General features: G+C 37.5%; 1 long non-coding RNA gene across 1 annotated transcript; it reads right to left on the bottom strand.

Moving 5' to 3' along the window:
- Positions 1 to 25,675, bottom strand: Gm41326. Its single transcript, XR_875350.2, has 3 exons — positions 25,576 to 25,675; positions 24,977 to 25,042; positions 1 to 642 (listed from the first exon to the last, which is right to left on the bottom strand). It is a non-coding gene; the product is annotated as a predicted gene, 41326 (long non-coding RNA).
- Between the last annotated feature and the right edge of the window lie 2,058 nt (positions 25,676 to 27,733).

Here is a 27,733-nt window from a genome sequence, read left to right as displayed (position 1 = left end):
GTTCAGATCTGCCACATTGCCTTTTTGTATTGTCTTGATGAAAAATACGGTCTAGCTTCTGTCCTAAACCCTTGAAAGAGACAAGTCAGTAGCCGTCTGAATCTTGCTTGCTTCTCTAGTGATGTCAATCTCCAGAGAAGGATGATGAGTTTGGGCCCCAGTATGGCATGTAGTGGTTTAGTTCTTCTTAGGAGACTGGGATTCAGTGGCCATAGTTCTTCCAGGTAATCATTTCTGAACTTCAGCTCTGTGCGCTGTGTTTGTTAACACCTTAATTTCCAAGAGGTTCCAAGCCAGGCATTTACACAGTGTCTCATGGGAATGACAGTCAAGTCATGTGGAACTACTGATCTACTAATGCTCCTGTACACATTTGCCTGAAGCCTATTGGAAATAAGAAAACTTGATTGTTCTGTGTGAGATGAAGCTTAATTGGATAGGATGTCTAAGGTGACATCTTTGTATGGTATGGTAGGGGATGGGGTCATCGCAAAAGCCAGTGAGTGTGAGAATGAAGACATGGCTCTTCAATGTCAGCTTGATGCAGAAGTGCTTGTTGTTCTCAACTGAACATCTTTTCTCAGATATTAGGCTTCTGTGCCACCGAACACATACTCCTCACCTTCCCACGTATCTTGTTTTCTGTAAGAAAATAGAGTCAGGCTTTACAGTGTGTTGTCCTTCATGATGCCTATTGTATTAAAAAACAAAAATTGTGCATAACTGTTGATCTAAAATATTCAACTCTCCCCCATAACATCCTCTTTACTCTTGTTACATCTCCTGGCTTGTAACTGCCAAGCCAAGGACTCAGAGGCAGACATTCCCTCTTTGCAGATCTCCTGAAGAAACAGGCCATGAAACAAGCTGCTCCTATTCCCTGTTGCACTCACATTTCCTTGTGTCAGTATCATAATTTTTAACATGTCTCCATATGCATCCAATAGCTAAGGTCACTTTCGCAGACTCTGCGTCTAGTGTTAAAACCACTCCCTCGTTTGCCTGTTAAAGTGTCTGCCTAAACTGGCACTACTTGTTTCCAAGATTAGGTTATAGGTTAGGTTATACCTGTTGTCAGGTCATGTAGTGTGTTATAGAGACACAAGGCAGAGCAGGATTTCCTATCTGTGAGGATTGCTGAGACTAGGAGGACCAGCCAAGAGAAGATGAAGAACTGAACTGGTATCTAGAAGTTATCAATGAGACCCATAGGCAACTAGTTTGGAGAGATTTATTAGTTAAGAGGTAAGCATTGTCTTGATGCTAGATACCCCAGGGCCTAGGGTAAAACCAAATAATACTGGTCTAAGAAGAGGGGGGAAGTGTAGTAGTAAAATGACTTCTAACAATATTATGCTACACTTATAGATCAGGGCCTTATTAAGCCATCACCATAGAAGTTTCCTACTTCAGCAGATGGGACCAAATACAGAGACCCACAGCCAAAATGGGACTGTGATTCTTATGACTTCTATTGGTTTATCTTGTCCAGCTCCAATGTGGTAGGTTTTATCTTATTTTACAGTTTATTTATTGCTTCCAGCAATGTAGGCACAATCCTGAGCAAGACGATCCAAATCCAGCCCTAGCACAGGCCTCCTTGCTTCACTCTCAGCTCTCTGACTTTCCCCCAAGACACCCTGGGGCAGTATCTTAGGCTCAGTGTCATACCTCTTTCCCTTCATAACTCCACCTAGTAAACCAATCGATAAGTAGTATACAGGCAATAAAATTCTGGGTAGAGGTAGGTCAAAATACCCACATTAGTCTCTAAATTTTTTAAAATGAGGATTAGTTTCTAAATTTTAAAAAATGAGCAATGAGATATTGATTAGCTATGTAGGCATCTATTCATTGAAATTATTCAACAAAGTTTGTGCAGCCACTATGCCCCAGCTTGCATATGGACTAGACAATAAAGTACCACTGAGCTCAGTGGGCTAGAAAGAAACACACAGACTTAAACTGGCAATCACCATAATTACATATTACCTGTAAAAATTTTCAATAATTTTTTGTTGTATGTTTAATATACATATGTTCTGTTCTATACAGGCAGTTTTCATCAAGTGTATCATGTATGTTAACCATGTTCATGCCTTTTCATTTACTACCTCAGTCATACTTACATCCCCCACTTCCTGTACATATGTATTTATGTATATACTACATATATACATAATATATACACATTTATATGTGTACCTGTGTGCATAGATTTTGTTGTGTATCTATTTTAAATTAAAAAGCCTACCAGCGAGAGAAAGCATGCAATATTTCTCATTCCAGATCTGATTTATTTGGCTCAAGCTGATGATCTCCAGTTACATTCATTTTCCAGCCAATGACATAATTCATTCTTCTCTACAACTAAGTACAACCCCACTGTGTACTTCAGACACTCTTAAAACAATCTTCCCAAAGGGCAACACTGTACAAATAACAACAAATTAAATAATACATCTTATGATGGAATTTATTTCCTATATTCGTCATCAAATACATATTTTATAAATATTTTTCAAGTCTTAGAAATCTCAGACTCAGCGTTCTCCCTGCACTAATGTAAGGAATCTTGGAGTTAAAACACTTTTATAAAATCCCATAGGAAATTTTTTATTTATAGTTGATTCAGTAAAGTTTAATTTTAAACAAATCTAATTTGGTTAATCAAATTGACCATTGAGTGTTATTTTGGGATTGTAATTTCATTCCAAATATAACTACATAGCTATGTAATGTGGTAAACTAACATACCAAGTAGAAACCTACTGAAATTGGTCTCATGAATTGTTTCATCTTGTATATGGATTTGAAGCTGAGAAACAAAGTACTGGTCATGAAGCATAAAAGTTTCTAGGGTTTGATGTATTGGCCAATTTTGGAAGAACCAAAATGGTCATACAAATTTAGTAGAATTAGTCTTCAATTTCTTGGGGAAATTTAGTATCTTATTTTTTTTGTGTGGGGGGGGGGAGACATACATAGAGAGGCTAGGAATGTAGCTTAGTGGCAGAATGCTTTCCTGGTATGCAAAATAGCCTGTTTTCAACTCCTATAACAATGCTGGCATAGTGGTATGCAAGTATAACCACACATGAGACTCTACTTTAAAAAAAAATGATAGCACAGAAGCGGGATGAGATTACATCCTAGGCTTTACTATATAATCTTTGATTGCAAGTCTCTACTTTCAGATTGTTAATTCTGGCTTACAACATTTTCTTAAACTTCTTGGGATTTGTTTCCCTATTGAACTGGAAAATCATCCTACCTGATCTGATTCTATAATCATATCAGAAGACCATTCTATTTCTCTAGGATGCCATGTTTAATAGCTATAAAGCAAAATTACCTCTGAAGAATTTTGGTTCTATTGGGGAGAAAATCACACTGTTTGCTTGTCTTTGTCTCTCCCTTGTCACTGTGGTGATTGAATACCCTCCCAAAAGCAATTTAGAGAAGGGAAGAGTTATCTTATCTTACAGGTCAAGGTGCAGCACATCATAACAGAGAATTCAAATTCCTATCTAAGAATGTATTTATGAAATTCATCCAGAATTAATAATAAAAAATCAGCCACATATTTTGCTTAAGAAGTGACCAGGGATAATATAAGATTTATATTAACAAATCTAATTATTGTAAATTTTATCTCTGAGATGTTAATGAGATAAAATTTCAAGGTAGTCATAACAATAAGAAAAATGCATTTTTTTTGGTATGGGGAAATTCTTGTACATCCAGCTAGTTAGAAGGAAGAAATAGACAAATATGACAAGGATATATTTATTCTAAGTTATAAGATTAGAGCAAAGATGTTGACTAGAGTCAAGATAACTAGGGAATTCTCAGAGAAGACACTTGAATAGTTTTGAATTTGGTTTTCAAAAATAATCACCAATTCTCCAGGTAGTGAATGGGGGAGATTTTAATGGTATTTTTTTCTTCATACTTTAAGCTCTAAGCAATTCCTGAAAGGATGTCACACATCCTTTATTAACACGGAGTCAAAAAAAATGGGGCTTAGATGGAGGAAAAGGAATTTTAAAAGCTATAAAATCCTAATAGAGGAGTGGGAAGGGACTAAAAAGGCAGTTGATAAACCATTCTGAGATGCCAGCTGAAGTAAGGGAAGCACAGGGAGGAACCCATTGGCCGCCAGATCACCAACTGTTCTAGTTTCCAACACATGGACAATCCCAACACCTCGTATGTCTTCATTATTTAAATTACTTTTATACGGGATCATTCTTCCTCAGTGGCATAAAGAAATAAAAGAGAAGAGAAGCACAAAGTGGTGATTAAAAGATACAAGGGTTACCAAGGTCTGTGACAGTAATCCTTCACCTCTGCCATTCCAAAACTAACAGCCATACACACAGAGCAATCTTTTTGGGGAACGTGTAGTCTCTTATTCCACTCTTTCCGCTGACTTAAACATTGAGTTAAATTATTCTATATCTCAGAAGAAGAAACAGAGGAACAAAGAGCTCTTGGAGCATTGTTTCTCTTTTGTGTGTGTAGTTTGTGGTGGGCTAGATGCTCGGATATTACAACATTCATTTGGTTCAAGTATTCAACAGAGGAGCTGGCATGCAATAGTGGAGTGTGCCAGGTCCCTGCCGTCAAGGAGACTAGAGTATTATGTACTAACCAACTAGCCAAATAATATATTCAGGATATGATTTGCCCTGTAGTCAAATTACACATTACATTACAAGTTTTAGAAATATATAAAGGAAACTAAATAATTCAGACTATATATCAAAGCTATGGGGAGTATTCACAGACAAAGATATTTGGACTTGGTATTTATAAATGAATGATATTTCCTCTGATACGGAGAGGGAAGACTGTTCCATTTGGGTATTAAGTATTGTTGAAAATATAATGTGTGTTGATGACCAGAAATCCACACACACATTTCTGTGTGTCAGTGATGTAGTAAGCACCTATTTCTGTTTTATTAAATTGTCACTAAGAAGAGTAGGGAGTTGGGTAAGTAGAGAAGTTGGGTGGGACTGGAAAAAACTCGAAAAAGAGATGATTATGATGAAAATATACTGCATGGTATTCTCAAAGAATCAATAAAATATAGTAGAAATATTCAGAATATAGTACATGAGCATGTCACAATTCTTTTTAGAATTATTAATATCTTGAAGTATACTTTATATAGAACAATACATTTGAAATATTAAAATAAAAGAAACAGGATGATTTTATAAAGTTTAAAACAGAAATGGGGAGAGGGGCAAAAATCAAAGTATAAAACTGCTCTTAGAACATTTTTTAAAATTACATCTTCCAAGTAATTGTGACAATTTTATTCAGTGGTTATTCATGTCAATGGAATTAAAAATAAGCTCAGCTCTCACAAGAAGTGCCTCAAAAGACCCACATGTTCTATTCCTTTTGAATACAAAATTGGTGTGTGATACATGATACACAGAAAGATCGATACATAGAACCATCCTGAAAAACAGCAGTGATTGTAGAGTTGGCACTAGAAAAAAAAGCTAGCATCAAATCCTCTTTCCTGACATATATATCATTCTGCCAAGGTCCATACTTTCTCATAGTTTAATTCCATCCTATCCTTATGTCCTATTTACATGTTGAAATTTTACACACACTTTCACCTAATACACATGTATATTTAAAAAATATATACTCTTGGATCCACATGTGAGGGAGGCTATGATTTTCCTTTTTTTATTGTTATTTTCCTGAATTTGGATCATCTTGCCTAATATCACCACATTTTCCAAATCCATCCATTTACTCACAAATCTCTTAATTTATTTCTAAATGGTCCAAAATTATCCTTCTGTGTATGTATGCTATATTTTATTATCTATTCATATGTTGGTGGGCACTTACACAACATTATTCAAAAATGATGGAAACTTCTGAAGTTGGAGCTTGCTTGGTCAAGGACATAGGTTTTGCCAAGCCTCTTCTCCTTCTCTGTGGGCCTTTTTGGCTTCCAGCAAGTTCTTAGTGAGCATCTCTGCTCCATCACACACTACAGCCCAGACCCCAAGGCAGTGAATCCAATAGACTACTATTGTCACCTCTAAAACTAACTCTGGGAAACTTGAGAACTCACTGAAACTTGACAACTCACGGGTGAGTTCAGTGTTTTCAGTGCAAATTCAGTGTTTGCAGGCCTGACATTGTAAACCCAGCATTTACACCTTTAGCCAAACTGCTATGTGTGCGTAAAAGAATGCCGATTGTTACTGTGTTCTTCTCATCTCCCTCACGCTACTCCAAATTTCAACTCCCAAGTTCTAGTTTCAGACAAGTCGACAAGTTGATTTCTGTTACCTACACCCCCAGAAGGCCCATCTTACACACACTGTATTTGCTTCAGCTTGGCTCCCAGCCTCTCTATTATGAAAAGTATTAGAGCAAAATAAACGACAGAGCCCCTCCTCTGACCCCTCAGGACCACAGGCACACAACCACCTTGTGACTGGAAGCTAACAAAATCCTTAGCTTCGAAAGGCACAAGAAAGGCTTCATTTAGATACCAGGCAAAAAAAGATCAAAGCAAAGAAGTACAGACATGTCTGTTGTCTGAGGCAGGCGGCGAGTCATCAGAAGGGAGCCCCACGTCCTTGACTGCACAGCAGATGCAATACATCTGAGAGGTCACCATAAAGCAAATAAATACTGCCACAGCCCCTTCCCTTGATGTCTCAAGGAAACAAAAGAGCGGGGCTTTCACCTGAAACCCACAGCAGCCTGCTCTCTGCAGCTGGCACACGAAATTCTCCCCATCCTCCTTCTGTAGTCTTAGATGAAAATCGAGTATTCACTACTTAAAACTCAACTAAAATGCACACCTTTACATGGGTGTCTAAATGAATAATAATAAAAATGATTCTATTTGAAATAACATAGTGACTCCTCTGAAAGTTAGAAGGGCTTCAGCTGCTGTTGAGAAGCACTCCGCTCTACTATGAGAAGGTCTGCAGTTCTACCCCATAAATGAGCAAAGGCAGGGTGTGGGTTTCACTCTGCTCATAGGGACACTTATTGATTGAAGAGGGAGTTGGAAAGGCGCTGCCATCTAATACATAGCAAATGCTAACTTAACTGTTTCATATTTGTGTTTGTTTCTGGTTGCTGTCATAATCCTGTGATGTTGAAAGGATCATGTTTATAGAAGGCATTTGAATGTCATCCTCAATGTCTTGTGGCAAGTGATAGAACCGATTTTATTTTTAAATTATTATTAAACTAATTTGTAATGACTCCTGCTAGTTAGAAAACTGAATCTTTAGTTAGATAATTATATAAAGATATATGAAATTTACAAAACAAAGCTAATTATAGGGGTCAATACTTTACTTGTTAAATTCGAAAGGAACATAAAATAGGTCTGGGTCGAAATAACCAAAACAAGCAACTAGAGAAGAACTTTCTTCTTTACTGTAGTTTTACAAGCACATTCTAAATATAATTAGTCAATGTCCACACAGCATGCCAAGGAGAACCCCAGTCAGTTCCTCTTTTTGGTGCTGAACACTCATTATAAGCAGCAGTATACTGTGAGAGGCAGCAGAAAGTAAATGGATAGAAGGTCTGACCAGTACAATGTTTGATACTGAGCACATTAAGAGGGAGTCATTAATTTTACTGTAAGTTTACAGAGCATTCTCCATGGAATTTACACATGAGAGGAAATGTGAAGGGCCATGCTATACCAGCCAGATGTAAACTGGGCTGGGGCAAGGCATATGTGAAGCAGAAAGCGAAATAGACACAGACTAAGACAAAATGACTGGAAGGAAGTGACTTTTGCATCAAGGAACAATTGGGAAGTAGTAGACTATAGCAAAATGTAGTCTGGATTCCCCTCTGGATTTTGTTCTAGAATAGAACAAAGACTACTAAGAAAGTGGGAAGAGTTACAGGGGTTCTGGGAAGGCGTAGTTGGTACATACAGAGCTAGTGTGCAAAGCTCTGAGAATAGCATGGACAAGACTGCTGCATATATGTGGCTTAGAAATATATACTCTACCCAGACTTTCAGGTGACTCAAATGCATACATCTTTGGGGAAACCAATGGAGTATTAAATTGTCTGGTATTTTTTCTTAAATATACTTATATATCAAATTATGGGCAAATGAAGACAAATGGAACCAGAAACCAAAAAAAAAAAAAAAAAAAAAAACAAAACCAAAAGATCAAAGACATCATTAAAGTCATGACACAGCACTATTCGTATCTCTCTATTATGACTTACCAAAGAGGTCCACAGTGGTGTGTGTGTGTGTGTGTGTGTGTGCATGTGTGTGCACTTGTGTGCACATGCCTCTAGATGCCAGAATTTTACACCAGGGATCTTCCTCTTCTTTCCATTTTATTTTGAAGCTTTTTAAAGACTTATTTTGTGAATATACCTCGATACATACATCATGTACTAGGTGTGTCTGGTGCCTGTGGAAGTCAGAAAATGTCACTGTATTCCCTGAAACTAGCATTGTGGTTGGTCATGAGCCTATGCCATGTGGGTGCTAGGAACTGAACCTGTTTCCCCTCAAGAACTCTTAACCACTGAATCATCACGCTAGCCATTTCTACCTGACTTTTTAGAAAGGGCATCTCACTTGATTTACTCACCAATTGGTAGCTCACCAATTTGGCTATCTTGGCTGGCTAGCAAGCTCCAGAAACCTGCCTGTCTTCCCATCCAAAGGGCTAAAGTTACATCCCATTTTTGTATTAGTTGGGGTTAGGATCTGATTCAGCTCCTCATGCTTGTGTGTCTAGCACTTTATGTACTAAGCCACCTTCCCAGTCTTCATATTCACGTATCCATTAAGTCTGCCTGATGAAGGAATCACTGTATCTTCCAATAGAATGGGTGACATGAAAGGCAGAATTAGACCTGAGTGGAAAATAGATGGTGTTGTGTTGCTGCAAAGCATGACTCATGGTACAGAGCACACTACATGTGATATATTGCCTAAAATATGTTCACCTATATCTTCAACTGATTGTTCCCAGTGATGGAAATATCACTTAGCCCTTCTAACATAGGATGGACATGAAGTGGCTCAAGAACATACTCATGTTACTCTGTTTAGTGACTGGCAGATGTCAAGCTCTTGATCAACTTCTAAAAAGTGTATTTCCATGATACAAATATGGTGCTCGTGTATGAAATTCTTAAAAGTATTAATAAGCTCTTTTAAAAGGATGACTTCCAGGGCTCTTTCTATTCCCACAGTTACCTGACGTAACTGTCTAGTTTTTGCTTTGTAGTTTTTAATGTACTCCCAACTGGTGCTTAAACCTATAATGATCTGCAAGATGCTATCAGAATTAAAAGAGACTCAACTAACAATATTCAGAAGGAATCAAGAAATCACTGGTATTGCTCAAGCATTAGAGTCTGAGCAGGAGCATGGAGAGTCCAGTAAGCATTTGTGTGGCACCTCCTTGGTGAGAAGTGGGCTGTCAGTGTGAAACTGAATCATGAGCAGGTGGTTTTCGTCACTCTTTCCCTTTCAAGTAAGGGAGCATGCAGCCTTGCATTCGGTGCTTTAGAGCCAAGACTGCCTTTATGGATGAGAAGGGAGACAGCAAGGGTCCTGCCTGTCAGGCAGGCAGAGAACACTCTCTCCCGGATGCAAAGGTCATTAAGACTTAATGACCTCCGCCCAGCCCACCCACCTTGAAGAACAAAGAGTCCTGGTTAGCAGAAGGATGAGAGCAGAGGAATGTTCTGTGGAGGGCTCCTATATGGAGATGTGATGACCTCATTCCCTGACTTCACACATTAAGCAGAGCAAGTCCCTGGGTAGTTGTGGGGTAGGTAACACTCAGTGATTTCACTGACACTGTGGAAAATGAAAGCCTTTGATATAGGTCATTTTCATAACTCATAGAGTGCCCAGTCCTGAAAAGACATAAGACAACATAAAAGATTAAATGAATAGCATAACAACTTCCCACAGCATGCACATGCCTACTACACAATGCACATATATACACAGTACACACACACATATCTATAACCTTACCATACATGTAAACATATAATACACATACAAACAAATAAAAATATACCACACACACACAGTTATACCACCACGAACACTATCCCATCAACCACAAACATACATAAACAGATAGTATATACATATATACATCAACACATAGCATACACAAGCACATACATACCACAAACATATATAAACACAAGACACACATACAACACAATGCTCCACACATACATAAACACCCCATAGCACACATACACACACACACACACATACATACATACATACATACATACATACATACACACTCACTCAACATTTATACATACATCCCATCCATATATCATAATATAGATGTAAACATACTATATAGACACATCACACAACTCATACATTCCCACACATACATAAACACATATTACATACACACAGTACACCATGTCCCCCCACAAACAAACAAATAAATATCACACACACATAGATAAGCACATACTACACACACATCATGAGCACAATTTTTACTTTTATTTTTATTTCTTTCTTTTTGATATCTAAGCGTCTGACCTAATTTTCTTTGAGTTGTAGAGAAGTTTAGTGGTGATGACTAATGACTAATTTTTTTTTTAGAAAATTATTAAGAGTGTGAGTGAAATTTTCCAGGAAAAAAAAGAAATTCCACTTAGCTATACCCTGTCCTTTGGCTGTGCATGGTTCCTTTCTATCCTTTACTCAAATAATTCTTAAGGTGGAAGCCTGAGACCTGCCACATTAGCACCTCCTTAGGCCTAATGTTATAAAGTCATATTCTTGGGATCCATTCCAGACGACTTGAGCTAGAAATCTGGATATAGACCCAGTAACACATATTTAATAAGACCTCCAGCAGACTGTTCAGTTGTCTGGAATTTCTCATAAATATATGTCGATATTATAACTGAAGGCAGAGACTAATACAAAAAACACAAAGAACCCAAGAAACACAAAGTTGTTCCTGTCATGGAGGAGCCCACTCCAATCACCCTTCAAGAAGGAACCCTCTGTTCAGTTGCAAGCAGTGCAATTAACTGGTAATGCCTTCCATGCCTTTGGTAGCACTTGCTGTCTCTGGTCATCTTTTACAGAAAGTTGATGTAGAAAGGGTTCTAGGACCTGTTAGTTTCTACCCAAGTGAGATCTTTCTAATGATCATTCCTTGGAAGCTTGCTACCAGACCAGCAGAGCCTGTGTCAGACCACAACTGGAGTTTTATTTTGGATCTTTCTTTCTTTCTTTCTTCCACCTTGTTATTTGAAAGTGTTTAGTGTTATTTGAAGGTTTTTCCAGCCCATGTCCCTTCCTTTTATTTCCCCACTCCTAACTTGCCTTGTGAGAATATACTGGAACTCCATTTTTTAACCCCAGCTTCCAAAGTTTTCCACTAGACCAATCACACTTGTTTCTCTAGTGACATCTATGTTAGTAGTTCTTCTCATTGCCATCACAGAATAATTGACAACATCAACTTCAGAAAGGAAGGGGTTAAACTGACTCACAGTTTGAGGTTTCAGTCTTCTGTGGTAGGGGGAAGCACAATCCTGAAAGCAACTCCAGCTCTTGGAAGCAGGAGCATGAACATCGCATCAAGCTGCATCTGCTGCAATCGGGAAGCTGAGAGATATGAGAGCTGACTCTCAGATGACTTCCATTTTGCCATGGGGTGCCACAATTCATGGTAATCTTTATGAGTTAAATGTATCTGGAAGTATCCTAAAATGCATGCCCAGAAGCATGTTTTCTAGATGCTTCCAAATCCATTCAAAAGGACAACTAGTAGGCGACCGCTGCTGCTGAGGCTGAGGCCGCCTCCCGAGCCAGGTGGACACCTGTCCTCTGGTCCGGACGGTGTCTGCAGCCTGCAAAGGGTGCTGCCTCAGTGGCTCTGTGCTTCCGCCTGTCCCAGAAGCTGTCCGGTTCTCTGGCGCACCCTCTAACCTCGGCAGTTTCTTTTCAAACAGTAACATGCACATTTCTCAAAAAAAACAATATGACTATATATATATATATGTATATGTATACATATATATGTATGTATATGTGTATGTATTTTCTCTAGAAAAACAATATGACTATATATATATATAATATATGTATATATATATGTATATATATACATGTATATATGTATGTATATGTGTATGTATATATACACATATATATGTATATATGTCACTATAAATAATATAATATATAGTTAATATATTTATTCTATATTCTTTAATTCATATATATTTTAAATGATACATTATATAATTGGTGATATTTATAAATTATCCATAGTTATATTATTATTTTATACATAAATTTATATATAATTGGTAAAATTCTTATTCAGAGAAAATATATAATGAATGTAAAAATAATGAGAAAATTTAATGAGTCAGTAAAAATGACAAGCCTGCTACTTGTGATCCAGAAAGACATAAATACTAAAGCAGATCAGCCTTGTACTTGGCACGTAGACATGCCAGAATATTTGCAGAAAGTCACTCTTGCTAGACTTTTTAAGCTTTCAAGGACAAGGGTAAGTTAAGGTAAGCTTATGGGATTCCTGAAGTATCGGTATTCCTATGAGAATACGAACTCTTCTAGTTCCATAAGAGTTCAGACTCTAATCTTTTGGATATGTCTATCTTTTTTAAAATTTATTTATTTATTTATCTTTTTACACTCCATATTTTATTTCCCCTGCTCCTGTTTACCCTCCAGTTGTTCCACATCCCAGACCTCCTACCCACTCTTCTGTCTCCATGTGGATGTCCCCACCTCCCACCCCAACTGACCTCTAAGCTCCCCGGGGCCTCCAGGGAGTTTGGTGCATCATCTCTGAATGAACACAGACCCAGCAGTCCTCTACTATATATGTGTTGGGGACTTCATATCAGCTGGTGTATGCTGCCTGTTTGGTGGTCAAGTGTTTGAGAGATCTTGGGGGTACAGATTAATTGAGACTGCTGGTCTTTCTACAGGATCACCCTTCTCCTCAGCTACTTTCAGCCTTCCCTAATTCAACAACAGGGGTTAGCTGCTTCTGTCCATTGGTAGGGTGCAAATATCTGCATCTGACTCTTTCAGCTGCTTGTTGGATCTTCCAGAATGCAATCATGCTGGGTCCAATTTTGTGAGCATTTCATAACCTCAGTAATAGTGTCAGGCCTTGGGACCTCCCCTTGAGCTGGATCCCACTTTGGGCCTGTCACTGGACCTTCTTTTTCTCAGGCTCCTCTCCATCTCCATCCCTGTAAGTCTTTCAGACAGGAACAATTATAGGTCAGCGTTGTGATTGTGGGATGGCCCCCTTTCCCTCATTTGATGACCTATCTTCCTGCTGGAGGTGGGCTCTATAAGTTCCCTCTTCCTACTGTAGGGCATTTTGTCTAAGGTCCCTCCTTTGAGTCCTGAGAATCTCTCACCTCCCAGGTCTCTAGTGCATTTTGGAGGGCTCCCCCAACTTCCTATCTCTTGAGGTTGCCTGTTTCCATTCTTTCTGCTGGCCCTCAGGGCTTCAGTCCTTTTCCCTCACCCAAAACAGATCAGTTTCCCCTCTTCCCTCCCATCACTCCCATCCCCAGTCCTCCCAGGACCCTTCCTCCCTACTTGTGATTGCTTTCTTCTCCCCACCCCCAAGTGGGACAGAGGCATCCTCACTTGGGCACTTCAGCTTGTTGAACTTTTTGAGTTCTGTGGACTGTATTTTGAGTATTCTGTACTTTTTTGGGGGGAGGGGGGGCAAGCATCTACTTATTGGTGAGTAAATACCATACATGTCCTTTTGGGTCTGAGTTACCTCACTTAGGATGATATTTTCTAGTTCCATTCATTTGCCTGCAAAATTCAGGATGCTCTTATTAGCTGAGTAGTATTTCATTGTGTAAATGAACCACATTTTCTGTATCTATTCCTCTGTTGTGGGGCATCTGGGTTGTATCCAGCTTCTGGCTATCATAAACACGGTCACTATGAACATAATGGAACATGTGCCCCTGTGGCATGGTGGGCCATCTTTTGGGTATATTCCCAAGAGTATATTCCCAAGAGTGGTATAGCTGGGTCTTCAGGTAGATCTATTTCCAGTTTTCTGAGAAACCTCTAGATTGATTTCCAGAGTGTTTGTACCAGTTTGCAGTCCCACCAGCAAAGAGGAGTGGTCCTCTTTCTCTACATCCTCTCCAACATGTGTTGTCACCCATGGTTTTGATCTCAGCCATTCTGACTGGTATAGGTTGAATCTCGGGGTCATTTTGATTTGCATTTCTGTGATCACTACGGACTTTGAACATTTCTGTAGGTGCTTCTCAGCCATTCGAGATTCCTCAGTTGTGAATTCTCAATTTAGTTCTATACTCCATTTTTTGAGGTACTAGTTAGTTCATTTTGTTGTTCCTCCTATGGAGCTGCAGATCTCTTCAGCTCCTTGGGTCCTTTCTCTAGCTCCTCCATTGGGAACCCTATGCTCAATCCAATGGATGGCTGTGAGCATCCATTTCTGTATCTGTCAGGTACCGGCAAAGCCTCTCAGGAGACAGCTATATCAGGCTCCCATGAGCAAGCTTTTGTTGGCATCCACAATAGTGTATGGGTTTAGTGGTTGTTTATGGGATGGCTCCTTAGGTGGGGCTGTCTCTGAATGGTCATTCCTTCAGTCTGTGCTCTGAATTTTGTTTTATTTTAATTTTCTTATTCCAACCAGTGATAAAATTGCCACACTAAAATTATATTCAAGCAGAAATAAATATATAATAATGCTCTAAAAGCCCACTGCAATAGAAGCAGGCTATGAAAAGTAAGGAATCTGATATATGCATGTTTAAGGGAAAAACCTTGTGGAACTGGGAAGGACTGGAACATTGAGAAGAGACAGCTCATTGTCCGACCACATCCTTCTCTTGCATGCAAATGGTGACTGCAGTTAATGGGGAACACCCATCTGTAGTCCCTGCCTTGCACAATGAGGCCTTTGTTTGTCTCTGCTGATAGAAACAGCAGTGGTTGTTTTGAGCATCTTGTCTCTCCTTTTGACTACACTCTTCATCTTATGTTTATATGACTACTGAATGCAGTGTAGGATCTCTTTCAAAATAACAACCATATCCAGAGACACTCTAATTATTCTTATTACCAATGTTCTTCAGATATTTGCCTAGCAAGAGAGAGGAAATGGAATGGTCAGAACACAGCTTAACTTTCCAAGTGTGGTTTTTATAAAATTGCCCTTTTGTGTGACGGGATGAGCTAGTCACTCATCCTATAAAAACGCCACATCTTAAACAGCTGTTTTTCTTTATGGAGCTCTGGAAGTAGGAGCATGGTGTTTACACTACAGCCAATTATAAGCAAAATCAGGCCCACACCCTGGAATTAGCAATTACTTAATGAAAATAATATTCTATAACTCACAATATGCTAATATCTGACAAACCTCCCATATTCTGAAGTATTCCTGTTAGCATAAAGGAATGTGTAGGGGTAACTATTTTTCCTCCAGCTTTGCCCAAGGGCAGCATGTATGAGACCATGTTCTTTCATGTGTTGCAACTTTCCTTCATAGTTTGTATTTAAAAAAACAAAACAAAAAAAAAATCATTTGGATGATTTTTCAAGGTATCCTACCTTGGTAAATTACACCATTCTGAGACATCAATGGGAGCATGAGCTTGAAAAGGGATTGAGCTGGGCCACATAGTTGCTGTATCTTGATCTGACTTAATATAAAGGAGTTAAAAGTCATGCATTAGGAAAATAAATAGCAAAGGTACTCATTAGGATAGTAAATAGCAAAGGTTTGTTTGTCTGAGTTCAGTCTCAGTCTATCACATAGATGTAAATTCCTGCTTGTTACGTGCTAGGCATTGTAATAATGGCTTTTCTTCATTATTGAATAGTCTTCATATTAGGATTAAATTTATGTACACATACCACCATTCCTTCACTCAACAATTATTTACTGAGTACTTGCTACATTCCAAATATGTCCTAAACAAGAGCTACTCAGCAGAAAATCTGTTAAGTCCCTTGTCTCCAGGAGTTTTGAGATACTTTTGGTAGAAACATCATAGGTAAGACCCACAGAGATTATTATTTTGTAAAACACTGAAAACGTAGATTTTTATTTTCACAATTATTTTAAGTTAAAAAGAGATTTTTTTCCCCATACAACAAATTCTGGTTATGGTTTGTGTGGATTTCACTGTTTGCAGAGTGGAGAGAATGAAAAGCAGAGAGAGTGGGGCAAGGGTCACTTTTTTTTGGCAGGGTATTCAGAAAGCACAGACGAGAATGACAATGTGAGGTGAATAAAATTCTCAGTGTTAACAAGCATTATCACTGTCATTTCTCTACCGGCCTTTCTTCCTCAGTAATGTATAATTCAATAATTAAGAAGACAGAAAAAATTATTAACTGGTGATTAGTCCAGGAATAATAAGCACTCAAGTTAGAAGCCATTCAATTCAAGGAAAAACAAGATGAAATTTATGTTAACCAAGGCCAGCCTGGTCTACAGAGTGAGTTCCAGGACAGCTAGGGCTACACAGAGAAACAAACAAATAAAAAAATTATTTTCTTTAAAGAAATTAGTATATGACAAAAGTTGTTGGAAGACAGTTAGGGTCCTCAGCTATTCATTGCACTAAAATGGTAAATATCAGGGAAACTTCTGGAAGCTACTGCCAAAACCTGTTATTCTTGTAACCTTTAAGGAAACGCATCTAGCTGTCCCCCAGAAGAGGACTTTTATTAATGTCTCTCCTCTGCTTTCAGAATCTCAAGAAACTTTTTTTTCCCCCACTGAAGAAATGTAAGCCAGAAGGCACATTGTGGGAATTGTAGATCCTGGGCTCCGTCCATAGGACACACATACACTTTGGTGTAGCATAGAGTATGAATCTGCAGAAGACATCTACCAAGGGGAAAGAAAAAGCGACATGACTGTTTACTTTCTATGCAGTGTTGTGCTAAATTTAAATTCTCATGTTCATTGACTCTCCACAGAAGTGTATAAATGAACATGAGGAATTTACCTTGCCAGGCCATTTTCACAAATCCTTCCAGCCATCTTTATTTTCAGTCAGGGTCCCTGGTGCAGAGTTATGTTCACACTCCCTGAACTGATATTCTCGAAGGAATATTAAAATTCAGTTCACCTGGAATTGGGTAAGGAAACCACTAAAACCCCAGTCTGAATAAGTCTGCTCCAGTGCCCACACAGACAGTCTTTGGTCAATAGCTTTTTTTTTTTTTAAACAATATTCTAGTCTGTTGTTCTAATTATTTAATATTGATGAATATAATGTCTGTGTGTCTGGTTGTTAAAATACAGATGTAGAAATCCTGTTTGCTATTCTTGGCTCATCCTCAGATATATTGGCAGCCTTGTCAGGTTTTACTCAGTCTGTCCAAAATTCCCGGAAATATCATTACTTTTCATTAAGTCTCCTCCAAAAAAAAAAAAAAAAAAAAAAAAAAAAAAAACCTGTAAAGGTAATGAATGAAAAGCTCCTGCCTGTAAACCACTTTAAGATTCTGAAATAGATCCATTATTAAACAAAACAAAAGGACTGTACTTGGTTCTTTGGAACAATCAATAATTTGATGAGGCAAATAATCTCCATTTGAGCTCTTACAATCGTAGAATGATTTCAGTATCCATGATATTTCAAGAGTAGCCATAAGCTGAGCTTCCTTCAAAATATCTTTCCAAGTATAAGCAGTGCTTTTACAAGCAGAAGCATGACTGGGATATTGCTGTCTGGCAATACTCTACAGCTAGCAACACATTCCCTGACCATCTTTTGAAGACTAACTACTGTGATCGACTTTAGCTATATTATATTACTATTTATTATCCAAGAAAAAGAACAAATAATCATTAAATAGCCTCCCTTCTTTGAAAAAAAAACTCTGTTTTTCTTAAGATTAATGGGTAGGAATATACCTACTTATCTAGCTTTATTTACTAATCTATGACAATCTTCAGGGATTGAATACATTTATTCAGTCAAACTGCTCATTGCTCCTTGCACTTCAGAATAATTTTAGTTAAATAAATTTACTCACTCATCTTGACATGGACAAAATATTATCCTTTCTTGATGAAATAACCCAAACTAATGATTTCATATACCACTGAAATATATCTATATGTCTATCTATATATGTGTGTGTATGTGTGTGTACTCATGAATTTCTCTTAAATTTAAAGTGTTTTAACATATTATTTTAAATGAATACATATTAATTTTTGAGAATTTCAAACATATATTAATACAATATATTTTTATCATATTTATTTCATATTCTTCCACTAAGTCCTCCCATTTTCTTAATTTATTAATCTGTTCCCTTCACCGAATTTTACTAGAAAATATTCAAGGAAGTAAAGTCAGAATTTTCTGAAGAAAAACCTTTCCTGACACAGGGCACAATTCTACCCTCACCAGAATTTTGTCCTGTAATCAAATCTCAGCAAATATTTTCTTTGCTTATACTTAAACCCTCAAAATCAGGATTTCTGGATTAGTATTTGAACATTTATAAGAACTGTAAATTCATGTTATGTTCTGTTAGGAATCACTATTCCAGTTTTCCTACAGACATATTTCCTCTTCTGATTAGTGCTATTTTTGAAAATGTCAAGGTCTTCGGTTTTGCAAAGATCTATATATTTAACTCTTTCAAGGAAAAAGTTTTGATTTTGATTTTGATCTTGATGTATTTCTTCTGTAAATTCTCTATATGGATTTTGAATCTTCTAATTATAAAAGAAATAAAGTCAGATTTTTAAAAATTTTAAACTGAACTTGAAAGAGAATAATATTTTGTTTCTAAATATGAAATCTGGAATTAAAACTCAGATTTAAAAATATTTTTCATGTTTGGAATAAAATATTTTTCTCTATATATAGCAATAAAGCATGGCATTGCCAAGCAATACCTCTGTGCTACCATGGTCAGCTATGAGTTACCTTGCAGGATTACATCTTGACTTTGTACAGTAAACTCACCAACTTGTATTTTCCTTTTCTAAAACCAACTTGCAGAGTTAATTTTATGATTGAATCTACTGAAAATATCCACATAAACCAGTCCATGGAAACTGTACCTTTTCTTGGGAAAGGTTCTTCATGCTCAGCCTCCCAAGCTCTACATCTGCTTCTGAAGTCCAGTGGCTTTTCACTATCAGCCTTTAAGTTGCATACGTCATAAGCCTCAAACCACAAATTATTTAGATCTACATTAATGCTTACCAATGTACCAGGTCCATCCAATGACATACGCTAAATGCACCTGGAATCTCCATAACAGTCCCCAAACTTCTCTTGTTCAGGACATAAATATCTTACACTGACTGTTCAAAAGTAATTCTAATTGAATGACATTTAAGGTCAAAGTTTTCTGATTCATTGTTCACACTGACTTGGTTAAAACCTTTATCTATGTACTTCTTGGTGATGATTTGATGAGGATCACTGGATTTCTTTTTTCTTTCTTTCTTTTTTTTTTTTTTTTCTTATCCAATGCAAATCCCACTGGGTCAAGCTTTAAACGATCATGAATATGACCACTTTTGCTGTCCCAAATGGGGGGCGCACATCCTTATTGTAAAGCATATTCACAGTACATGGATTACAGAGGGATTACATAGTATTATGTCCAGTTCCTTACGTGGATTCTGTAATCTGAATTTAAATGAATAGGCTTGTGATTCAAAGCACTTTTATATACAAGGCTATCTCCCCAGCTATATCCTAATAATAGTTGAAATAAGACTGCTGTCCTGAGCCATTCATTCATTGATCCATTTATTTCTGAAAGATGGGGAAAATTTTGCTTTTGCACAAATATGATTTAGGAAAAAAATCCCCTTTACATCCCCTTTACATTTTTTTAGAGCACAAAGCAATTATTTCCCCCATTAAAATGTGAATATCATTATGATTAAATTATAATTTTTATTAATAGCATTCCTAGAGAATCTATGTGTGCACAAATAAACATAAATGTTCATATTATCACCCTCAGTGTCTGCCAGCTTATATCTATACATGAGTGTGCTTCATATGTGTAGTTTTCTCTTCTGGTGATAACACTGATTTAGACATCTTTGAATGTTTTTTTTTAATTTATTTATTTCTACACTTTTATTTCTCCATGTAGAGTAGGGAAGGGAATAATATAAAAATGGATGACACAATTGACACACAAAAAAACATGGTTGGGGTTAGAAAAGGGTGGTGGTAAATAGATGGGGGAGGGGTCTCTATTACAGCAGCAAAAGCCAGTGACCTAGGATGCTCCCATCTCTTCCAATATGGGCAGGAACAACCAGCCCTTCTTTTCAGGCTGCTGTCCTGCAACAACTTGTACTGCTCTAGCCCCTTGGGAACTGGACAGAGAAGTCTTCCCAAGCTACAGAGAGGAGGAATGGAACCATGCTGGGGGAGGAGCCTGGGTTCAGAGTATGCACAGGAAGTGACAGTCATTTGCCCCCCCCCCCCAGTAACTTTGTAGGTGTTGGAGGGTAGACACCAGAGGCCGGCAATGCTGCTTCTTCTTGCATCAGGCAAGAGAGAGAACAGTCAGAGCCTTCTGGACAAAGTACTTGACATCCACATCCTGGTCCTGAGTCAGCTGCTCCAGGATGGGCTTGACTTCACTCTGTAGGGTGCTGTTATCAAGAATGGGTCCTATCTTCTGTAGTGATTTGGCCACATTGAAGCAGACATTGACGACTGGCTCCCCAGCCATACGAAGAACTGTGAGCAGCATGTGCTTGGTGATGAAGGACAATGAGGCTGAGGTGAGGGCCACAGCCTCCCACAAGGTCAAAGAGGTCTGTGAAAATCTCTCAGCTGACTGCCGGGAGAATGTGATCATGACCCAAATCTTGCCCTGCATCAAGGAGCTTGTGTCAGATGCCAACCAACATGTCAAGTCAGCACTGGTTTCAGTCATCATGGGCCTCTCTCCCATTCTGGGCAAAGACAACATCATCGAACACCTCTTGCCCCTGTTCTTGGCTCAGCTGAAGAATGTTTTTCATTGAGACCTTGCATCGAGAACTTTATTCTGTGTTGGATCTCATACTCAAATATTTCATGTAAATTTTTCCTTGAGAATGCAATCACCTAACTATATCTACATGGGCTTCTCTGTTCTCAGGTATGGACAGCAACAATCCTGGATGTGTTGTAAACACGTGAGCCATGTAGTGAAACTAACAGAAGTTATGAACCAAATGAATCTAACAGCTATTTATAGAACATTTTATCCTAAAGCAAAAGAATATACTTTCTTCTTAGCAGCTCATGGTAGCTTCTCCAAAATTGACCATGTAATTAGTCACAAAACAGGCTTCAACAGATACAAGAAGATTGAAATAATCCCATGCATCTTATCAGATCACCACGGATTAAGGCTGATCTTAAATACTAACAACAACAACAAAAAAAAAAAAGGAAAGCACACATACACATGGAAGTTCAACAATGCTCTACTCGATAACTTGGTCAAGGACGAAATGAAAAAAGAAATAAAAAGCTTTTCAGAATTTAATGAAAATGAAGACACATCATACCAAAACTTATGGGACACAATGAAAACAGTGGTAAAAGGAAAACTAGCTGGAGAGAGCACACACCAGCACCTTGACAGCACACCTGAAAGCTCTAGAACAAAGAGAAGCAAATATACCCAAGAGGAGCAGACCTCAGGAAGAAATCAAACTCAGGGCTGAAATCAACCAAATAGAGACAAAAGGAACTAGACAAAGAATCGGCTGGTTCTTTGAGAAAATCAATAAGATAGATAAACCCTTAGCCAGACTAACCAGAGGGCACAGAGACAGTATCCAAATTAATAAAATAAGAAACGAAAAGGGAGATGTAACAAAGAAATATAGCTTAAAGTAATTATTCTGTTTGTTGAATATTAACAGTTGAAAATATTAAAATGATGTTATATAGACATCATGGAAATATTATTGAAAATATTTCTCTCTGTGCTTGAAATTAGCAATTTCTTAAAATGTAAATTTAAAGAGTTTTTGTTATTCTGAAAATTTTAAAATATACTTACTGATAACATAATTTCTCTCCTAGTAACTCTTACAATTTTTTAAAATTAAACTCATTGGCAGACAATGTACACAGATATATAACGTGTTTTAAATATTCTCTCATTATGTCAGATGGCATCATATAAGGGCTTTTGAATATATTTCTTAATGATTAATTTTCAATGTTTTATGCTGTTTTACTATGCTTAACTCCTAAAGAATATTTTGTATTTTTTGAAACAATTTAATACTCAATATTAAATAGAGGATCCTCAGTTATGGATAGTATTAAATAATCAGGGAGATTCAAGGCCAGCAAAAAAAAAAAAAAGGAAAGCTTTTTTTAGTTAATTATTCCTCAAGAAGAAAATGAGGCCATTCCTAACTCCTATCTGGTCCATTAAATGGGTGTACTTTGGTCCTCATAGGGCAACAAAATAAACGGCCAGATCATACTGAACAAATCAACCAAAGACAAGCCTAAGCCAACAGGTATAAAGAAAAATCCATTCCGCATTTGTGATGTCATTGGTGGTACACAGCATAATGTGTGTAAATCAACTAGGATACTGTAGTCAGCCAGGCTTCAAAATAAGACACAAGAACATTACCTTGTGTCTTACCACTTCAGCCTAGCTCACCTGAACAGTAATGAAAGCTACTTTCAGTAGGAGGCTAGTATAATCTCTGAATTGTGAGGAGATGGCTCAGCTCAGACCTCTGTGTTCTTGGGTTCCTGTTCAGAGCTGTCAGCTATCATTATCACCTTTGCTGAGTGTTTCTGAAGAAAGGCCAAGAAAATGATAAGTCTGGAGATTAAAAATCATGTCTTGCATGGTTGATTCCACTAAAACAGCATGGAAGGAAAGGAATCTTGTTCGGCTATTTGATCCCATTGGGGAAGTCTGATTTCCAGTATTCTGTTTCTTTCTCATGAAACTAAGAGTCAAAAGTTCAAAGGAGCACTAGAGGGGAGTGCAAAATATTTGCAAATCCTTTTTGCTCTGTCATTTCCCTTTCTCTTACAATCAGGGAAAGGCAACATTTTTAAGGTCTGTATTAAATCAAAGACTTTGAAGGATGTTTTCATTAAGGAAACTTTTGAACAGCTGAATTTTGTTTGGATATGCAGGACTTACTATGAAATAATAAAGTTGGGGAGATAATAAATTATAGTGTAGCATTTTAGAAGACCTCCTCACTGCAGAAAAGTGTGGATGAACAGCTGAGTTCTCCAAGCTACTTTAAATATTTAGATTGCTGCCATAAAAAAATCAGGTGAGCCTCAAAGAGTAATAAACTAGGAAGAGAAGAACCTTGAAATGTCAACCCAAGCCTACCAACCACAAGTGAGACTGAGATTAAAAAAATACATCATTCTTTCTCTGTGTGTCTCTCTCTGTATCTCTATCTCCCTGTGTCTCTGTCTGTCTTTCTCTGTCTCTGTGTCTCTGTCTCTTCATGCCTCTGTAGCTTTCTGTTTCTCTGTCTTTTCCATCTCTGTCTCTCTATGTTGCTGTCTCTCTTTCCCTGTCTCTGTCTCTCTCTGTATCACTGTCTTTCTATGTCTCTGTCTCTCTGTACCTCTCTATCTTTTTGTCCCTGTATACCTCTGTCTCTGTCCCTCTTTGTCTCTCTGTCTCTTTCTGTATCTCTACCTCTCAGTGACTGTCTCTTTATGATTCTCTCTCCCCCACCCCCTTCTCTCTCAATGAATGCTTTCCCATACATGTATGCCCTTGTTTATTTGTGTACCTCCATAATTCCTATGACAATCAGGTTCCTTCAGGAATTAGTTTATAGGATCTCTGCTCTAATTAAAGGAATTAGTGTTCATATAAAAAGGCTGAGGGAATCTGCTCTGACATTTTCTGACCTCCTCTACTAACCCACGAGTAAGTACGGCACTGGTGGAGGAGGACATTATGAGGCATTGAGGCATCTGGTGCTGTTACATCATACACCACAGATGCCAGAACTATGCGAAAAGTTTACTTGATTTAAATGTATTACCTAATTCAAGGTCTATCTGATATAGCAACATAAACAGATTAAAATAATATAATTTTGGGTCTATAAACATAGTTGACAATGTAATATGACTAAATATCAACTACACAGTTTCCCAAGTTAGCTAACCTTATGTCTTTACCATTTGCTTTTACAGACATCTCACACAAATATTTATTAGGTTACATTCACTATGTTAAGCTCTTTAAAGTCATTTCACCATTTAATTCATTGCCGCTGTAGTTTAATACTATTAGCATGTGTTTTCAGAAGTGCAAGGAGAAAACCTTCAGCAAAACACAAAATTATATAAAAATTGATTGTATATGTTTTGTACAGTTTTTTAAGCCCTTAAGCCATTCCTAATGACGGAATCAGTGAAAAGATGAGCAAATGAAGTAGTGTGGGAACTACTGGTATCATCCAATATGAATTCAAGCCACCGACTCAGCCAAAGATGTGGAGACTTTTGCCATTAAAATAAACCAACACTTTCCCAGCATGCAAACACAGAAAGGGAGACACACCAAAGAATTCTCCTCCACCAAGAAATACCCAGAGCTGAGCATTCCAGGAAAGGATCCATTATCCTCCAGCCACAACTAGATTATAATCACCAAGTTACTCCACGTACTCACTTTCTAGACCCAGGCTCTGTGGCTAAACCACAGCATATTAGAGGATTTAAAAATCAATGACAAAGCAATAATAGTCAAAATAGCATGGAATGGCCATTCATGCAGACATACAGCTCAATCAGAATGATAGTCTAGAAACAAATGTCATTATTTATAATCAACTGATTTTGCTTAAGATCCCAGAAGCATAGATTAAAGAAAGGACAATACCTTTAATATATGGTGCTAGACAACTGGCTATCCACACACAAAAGAATGAAATTGGAGCTCCATTTCCTATCATATAAAAGAGACAATTTAAAAATATTAAAGCCTTAAATGTAAGATCTGAAGCCAGTAATACTAAAAGAAAACATGGGGAAAACCACTATGGTATTTCTGTGGGTTTCTAAAAATAGACCCTAATACTAGACAAGAACAAACATAGAAATGAAGAATGACATCAACTCAGAGGCTTCTTCCCAGCAAAAGACCCTACAACTTACTGAAGAACAGCTTATGAAAAAAAAAAGATCGAAAATGTATACTTATAAGGGTGTAATGGTAAAAAAAAAAAAATACTAGGACTCAAAACAATAATAAAATAACCAACCTGAAATAAAAAAGGGCACATTTTTTAGTGAATTTGAACAAACTCTTCTCCAACAGTCATAAAAAATAGACAAAAGGAAAATGAAAAATGCTCAATATAACTAAATAGAGCTATTTATGAGAGATTTTTATGAAAACCATCAAGAGTTGTCACCTTACACCTGGGAGAATGGCTGTTAAGGAAAAAATGTGCAAAGAAATATATCTCTGAGACTTACTGATGGAGATTCAAATAAATACAATGATCACATGTGAGCATCCAACTCTCCAGCAAGAACGACGCCACAACAGGATCCTTCCGCACACGTTTATTGGGAGAGCTTGATTGCAGAGGCGAAAAGACCCCAAGCCCAGAACTGGTGCTGCTTATCTAGGCCTAGGAGAGGCGTGTCTTACACCCGGATTGGTTATGCTTTCTACCTCATTTACATATCTACATCTGATTGGTTATGTTCTCTCAGTACCTCACAGAACCTCATTAACATACCTCATTTACATGTCTCACATCTGATTGGTTATACTCTCATACCTCACAGAACCTCATTATCATGTCCGGTCCAGGCAGTGACTTGGCAAAAAACTTTACTGCATATGTACACATTGGTTGTTTACCCAAACTTATGCGTGGTGGCCAGCGGTAGCCAGCGCCACCTTGTAATGGCATATGTGGCTTCCCACAATCACAGAGCAGTTTAAATGCTCCTTTAAAAGCAAATTGGAATAGGGTAGGAGGAGGGAGTTTGTAGAAATTATTGTAATCAGATACAGAATTTTTAGGTTATTTCCAGAAAATATTTGGAGGATATGGCCAATAACAGTATGTTGGAGACTTGAAAGTTGCTAATGAGTAACCTTTATATGGTTTTAAAACATAAAGTATATCAGATTACACATATAACAAACATCTGGATTTACTTCATTTATAATGCATTAATATATCAAAACATTACATTAAGTACCAAAATACATATAATTTTATTTCTTACTTAAAAATTAAATAAGTAATATAAAACCACCAGTAATATATGTGTTTTGTTGAGGCAAAACCTGTGGGAGGACTCTTGATGTTTGGAAAGATTATAAGTAGGACTCAAAGGACAGTAACTGTATGTTTGCATAGTTAGCTTTGCAAGGCTTCATTGCTCTCTCATCTTCAATAATCTTCACTTTGTTGAAAGAGGCACATCAGACAACTTCTCCTAGTTCTGGTTTCTCCTGCTGACTAGTGCTGATTCAGATGGAGGCCTGGTTGTTTCTACTGGATTGTGCTGTGTTTGCTGATTCATGTTTGGTGACACTTGAACTGGACTGCTGATATCCAGACAGTGGAGATTGGAACCACTCCAAAGAACTACTTCTAAACAGGTCTACATCCCCACTGTACTATTACCCATCTTTTCATTCCCTGCTTTTTTTGCAGAGCATTTCCCCTTAACTACCTTATTGGCTAATAAAGATGTCAAAAAGCTAATCACTGGGAGAAAATGAGGAGGCAGGATTTTGAGCAAGACAGGAAAAAAAGGGGAAGAGGAGTTGGAAGAGATGGTGGATGGAAGAAGACAGAGGGAGAGAAGGTGGAAGGAATATAGATCAAAAGCACATGGCATGGAAAAACTGCAAGTAGCAGGGATTTCATAGCTGGGGAAGAAAGTGGTATAGAGAACTATTTGTCCAATATAGGTGTGCAGTTTATAAATATATAAGTGACTTGTGTTTCCCTTATATGGGCTTATTGGGGTTAGAATCTTACCACAACACCTTTGGATGGTGGGCTAGAAGTGGGTCAAACTTTTGGGAAGCCTTATTAAAGTAGATTTAATGAAATCTATGCCTATACCTGGGATAATCATTATCAGAGCAAATGCATGTGTCTATAACTACTGACATCTTACAAAAGAGGACATGCATAGCTCAGACTAAAATGTGTCAAAAATAAATAAAAAACAAAACTTGTCCATTGTGACTTGACACTTTATTCCACATACGTGTTATCAGATAATGCAAGGTAATGTAATTTTCTTTGACAATAGTTTTCTTCAACCTTTCACATGGATTTCAGTTCAAGAAGTCTTGAGTGGTACTCTTTATGGATCACTCTTTATGGAGTGCTTGCTGAATTTCAGTAGCACTTTTCAAAGTGTTTTATGCAAGTTACCATCTCTCAATTTCATGGCATGTGAGGTATATAGTTTCAGTATGTTAGAGATTAGGGAAATTCAGAACTCAAACCCAGACTTAAGAAAGATGTTACTCCTCCCAAAAGGCAAAGATGGTTCTTAGCCTCCTGAATGTTGAACTGAAAAGCATATAATTTTTTCAGTCTAAAGAAAGAATATTTGAGAATGTAGATATCTATGAGTTTTGTTAGAATATTCT

Source organism: Mus musculus, chromosome 15 (genome assembly GCF_000001635.26).
Source record: "Mus musculus strain C57BL/6J chromosome 15, GRCm38.p6 C57BL/6J".
Taxonomy (NCBI): domain Eukaryota; kingdom Metazoa; phylum Chordata; class Mammalia; order Rodentia; family Muridae; genus Mus; species Mus musculus.
The sequence above is the reverse complement of the archived record's forward strand: the minus strand, read 5'-3'. Positions and strand labels throughout refer to the sequence as shown.